The sequence below is a fragment of the Lolium rigidum genome, chromosome 3 (assembly GCF_022539505.1).
Source record: "Lolium rigidum isolate FL_2022 chromosome 3, APGP_CSIRO_Lrig_0.1, whole genome shotgun sequence".
NCBI lineage: Eukaryota > Viridiplantae > Streptophyta > Magnoliopsida > Poales > Poaceae > Lolium > Lolium rigidum.
The window spans coordinates 150,229,101-150,233,910 of NC_061510.1; the positions used below are offsets into that span (position 1 = coordinate 150,229,101).

The window sequence follows — 4,810 nt, forward strand, 5'->3', positions numbered from 1 at the left end:
GCAACCGGTGCTCAGAATAATATTCTGAGCCCCAACCGGCTCTATAAGGCAGCGATGCGGTGAAAAAAACAGCCCCACGCCTCGATCTGTCCCCACCTCCTTACCTCTCACGATTTCCCCAACCAAGAGAGCCACCGCCGGCCACGCTTCGCCCTCCTTGCTCCCGTCAGCCATGCGCCGCCGGAGCGGCCGCTCTCCACTCTTCGCCCTCCTCGGCCACGCGCCGCCCGGGCTGCCGCTGGCCACGCTTCCCCCTCGGCCCCGTCGGCCACGCGTCGCCAGAGCCGTCATAGGCCAGTCCTACCTCGCCCGCCGCCGCACCAGGCCCCACGCGCCGTCGCCGCCCCCACCAGAATTGAGCGGCGCTTCTCCCGCACGAGGCCACGACCTCGCGCGCGCTGCCGGCGCCAGCCGATTTCACAACCGTCGGCCGCTGCGCCGCTTCTCCAAATCACGACAGGCCCGTCCCCTGGTAATCATGCTCACCGCCCCCATGCCCTTCTCGCCGCCGGACTGGGTCAACCCCACCGCAGCAGGGCCCCACCTCCGCCGCGCCCGCCCTCGCATCACCGGACCACAGCATGTCTGCCGTGCCGCCACAGCATGTCTGCCGCCGTTTCTCTTGCTCGATGCGACCGCGCGTCATGCAGACCTTTGTGTCCTTGCGGAGGCCATCCCGGAGATGGAGAGAGGAGCAATTCCTCGCCCCAGCACTTGTTGTCCCCGCTATCTCCTCCGGCCTGCTGCGAAGCTACCGCCGGCGTTTCTTCTCCGCAAAGCACGCATGCAGGGCCTCCGTGAACCATCGATTTGGGGGCTGTTTTGCAAATTGTGATCACCGAATTTGATGGTCGATTTGGATTTTGGATCCAAATTCTTGTTTTGATTGATTCATTGGGCAGAATGATTGCATCCTCTGATTTCAGTCAGAGCGTGTGTCTCTCTCTCTTGTTTTTATGATTCCATATTTCCATCTACTGAATATCGTAGGAAGTGCACTTTGTTTCGCCAATCGTCGGCCAGTGAACCTTTTTTAGCTCCAGGTCTCCATGGACAAGCTTCGATCGACCTACAGTTTGTTGTCTGCAATTTCTTTTGCATACGAGCGCATGTACTGCCTAATATGCACTCATGTACTTATCAGTCTTGCCTCGTTGCAGATAGAGGATCAAGGGTTTCAGCAACTGAAGCAGCTCTTGCAAGCCTGCCAACAGAGTGATATTAGTTTTCAAGGTGCCCAAAACATGACACAAGAACCTGTGTTTGACACTTCCACAGGTATGAGTCGTTTCCAATCAATTATTCTTCTAGCTATATAAGTAGTACAGTAACTGCTAGCACTGAACGCATTTTTGTCTAAAACTTAAGTGCTCCCTGTTTGTTGCCAAAACCACATGTGCATTGTAAATCCACAAACCAACAGTTGCATAAACTTTACCCAACGCACTCCCTTCATCTATAATGCATGGATCTTGGTGAAAACACACATGCTGCAGCCCATTCCCTCCTGCCATAGGCCATCACATACATTCCCTCATGTCGCTGCATTGGCTGCAGCTCCCGGCCATAGGCCAGGGCGCCCCAGCTACTGACCCGCGCCACCAGCCAGGCCCCTCCGCCGCCGCTGGTTCCTCGTCGCCTCCACAGGCCACGAGCCACCGTCTCCTCTTTCTGGCGCCGCCAACCCTCAGCCTCCAATTCAACCTCCATCGGAGAACCAGGCAGTAGCCCTTCCCCGTACCAGGTGATATCCTGTTTTTTCTTCTTCTGAATTTTCTAGAAAAAAATCTATATAGAAGTGCACATAAATGATTTTCAGAAAAATGCATTTGGAGAAGTACAAATGATCCATCGTCCGCAGTACACGCCGCCATACTCTCCATATTTTCTGTTTACTTAGATCAATCTTTTGAGAAAATGAATATCACCTACAACAAGCATACTTGCATTATCATTGGCAGTATGGGACTGTTATCGAGTGCAGTTCACACAACCGAAGTGAACGGTATTGATGTTGAAACTTTGCATAGAATGAATACATTTGTCAAGTACAAGTCATAATCCGTCGGCAGTACAGGCACAAGTTCAGGTTAAGTACACGGTGTCAGAGAATCACTTTGATATGGCAATAAGACAGACACTCTGTATCTCTCTTTCTCTTGTTGATTTTTGTTTGTGATTGCAAAAGTTTGCCATGAGATCGCCGCTAAAAAATTGGTTTGGTGCCCCCAAAGTTCTCTTGTTGGTTTCTCTTTCATGCATGGCTAGCCGGCTACTTAACTATCTGCCTCTTGCATTTTGTAGTTTTTAAATTTTGAGTTTGTTATGTACTGGACAAGCGCTCACTGAAAACTCCTAATGATTGCAGTGATTCAGCCTTAAAGGCAGCTATATGAAGCACTCAACAGAGAAGTCAGTACTCTGCATATGATCCCGATTCGGTCAGTTCTTTCAAGCCTGAAACTAAATCATGTTGTGCTCATTTCTTTGCTTCCCGTTGTGTGTATGTAGGAGGAATTATGAGACCGGCCAAGCGCTGTCGGCCGTCGGAGATCCACTGGCGCAGCTCGACCGTCAGAGCTCCTCCCTTCCCCTGGCGCAGTGCTCCATCGCAGGGCCCCTCCCCTACAACGCGCTTGGCCGGCGGTGCACTGGCCCTCCCTACGGTCGCGCTTGGCCAGTGGCACCACTCATGCCCGCTTCCATTATTGGATGCCCTCACGCGCCACCACCTGGAGGTCCGCACGCCGCCGCTTCCCTTCTTCCCTGCTGTCGACAGTGTCTCTTCTTCCCCGCGGCCGGCGAGCCGCTGCTTCCGTCCGCTGTCGACACATTTCCTCATGCAATGCTGCCATCAGCTCCGCTCGGAGCACACTTGTATACGCGCGCGAGGGACGATGGAAACTGGGAACCATCTTCCATGACGATGAGTCGATGAGCCCATACCCTGCATCTGCCGCCACAGACTCTATTTCCTCTACCGCTGATGTTGCTCTTCCAGGCTAGGTGCATCGTGTTCCTGCGCGCAGCAGCTGCATTTACTGTTGCCATGTTTTTCTTTGCTAGGACAGAGTTTATTCTAAGCTCTTGTTGATGTACGCTCACTCAGGCATACGTGGTGAGCAACTATTTAATTGATATATATAATCAAGCTCTATGCTCACTCTGAAACTCTGTAAAACACGCATGTGGATAGGACATGGAGTAGTGATCGAATTGGAAGCCTACTTTTGTTATGTGTTTTGGTGCACCAGGTTTGGATTGTTCAGTTCGCTAGTTCAGTGCAGTGTGTAGTTAGCTGGTTCAGAGCGTGAACTTAGAAATCCACGCATGTGTGTTGATTTAAATTCCTGAGGAGCTTATTCATGTGCATACTGTTCGGTATCCAACAACAGAGTTTGCTTTATTTTGGTACATCAGCTGCGCAGTGACACGGAAGGGTTCCACGATGATCTCTGGCGTTTGTCTGGTATTAGCGCCAGCAGCCAGAGCTGGGCATCTTCGGTGATGGTCGCCATGGTCCATGGACTCGTGGCGCCGACAAGAACACATGCACGTGCGGATATCGGATATAAATTATTTCTTGTACTTCACGTGACAACAATATTGGATTTTTTTTGTTATTTTGTAATGACCGTTTGCTTCAATTGTTAACAAAAAAGTGTAATGTGAAAACGTGACAGGCGCGCAGATCAACCTTACAGGTAGGCAATTAAATATTTCGTAAAATCGTGTCGGGAAGTTCAATGATCTGTTTTTTTGCTCTGCGGATATCTATTGTGCAAATCTCATCATTTTGATCACCGACCACCTAAATCGTTGGCACCAAAAGTGTTATATGGTAGAGTATGAGTATAATTTCATTTCTCAGGAGTACATTAGATTGATAATGTACAAGCATCCCCAGACATCAACATTGGGAAGTACAACTGATTATTGTTAGGAAGCACACAATTTTCCTTGTAGTATATTAAAAATAATATATTATTCAATTTTATGTCACAGGAAGTACAAGAAAAGATTTTTAGAAGTACAAGAAACAATTACAGGAAGTATAACCACCGATTATAGGAAGTACATGAAATCCGACAAAATCCAAATGTAGAAAAAACAAAATAATCCCGTCATTCGTGAGGAACTTCAAATACTTGACGATGAGAAGTACAACCATTCGACACGAGAAGTACAACCACTTATTATAGTAAGTACAAGAAAACCGAGAAAATCGAAATATAGAAAAAACAAAATAATGTAGTCATCCGAAGTGAAGTTGAAATACTTGCGGTTGAGAAGTACAACCATTCGGCTCGAGCAGTGCACCCACTTAATATTGGAAGTACTAGAAAAACAACTAAAAACCAATGTAGAAAAAACAAAATAATCTTGTTATCCACGGGGAAGTTAAAGTACTTGACGGTGAGAAGTATAACCATTCAACACGAGCAGTACAAAAGCTTAATATATGAAGTACAAGAAAACCGAGAAAATCCAAATGTACAAAAAATGTAATCCGGTCATCCGCGAGGAAGTTCAAATACTAGAGACGGATAAGTACAACCGTTTAACATGAGCAATACAAGCACTTATTATAGGAAGTACAAGAAAACCAACAAAATCCAAATCTAGAAAAAAACTCTCGTCATGTGCGTGGAAGTTCAAATAGTTGATGCTGAGAAGTACAACCAGTCGACGCGAGCAGTACACCCACTTAATATAGGAAGTACAAGAAACCCAATAAAGTACAAATGTAGAAAAAACAAAATAATCCCATCATCTGCGAGGAAGTACGAGCAGTGATTCCGATAAGTAC

At 47.8% G+C, this 4,810-nt stretch overlaps 1 long non-coding RNA gene across 4 annotated transcripts; it reads left to right on the top strand.

Moving 5' to 3' along the window:
• Positions 1–513: 513 nt before the first annotated feature.
• On the top strand, positions 514–3,238 carry LOC124702495. Of its 4 annotated transcripts, none has more exons than XR_007002525.1 (4): positions 514–1,278; positions 1,558–1,744; positions 2,369–2,441; positions 2,512–3,238. It is a non-coding gene; the product is annotated as an uncharacterized LOC124702495 (long non-coding RNA). The 4 variants fall into 4 exon arrangements; XR_007002524.1 differs by having other exon boundaries at positions 515–1,278; positions 2,369–2,412; XR_007002522.1 differs by lacking the exon at positions 1,558–1,744 and having other exon boundaries at positions 520–1,278.
• Positions 3,239–4,810: the final 1,572 nt, after the last annotated feature.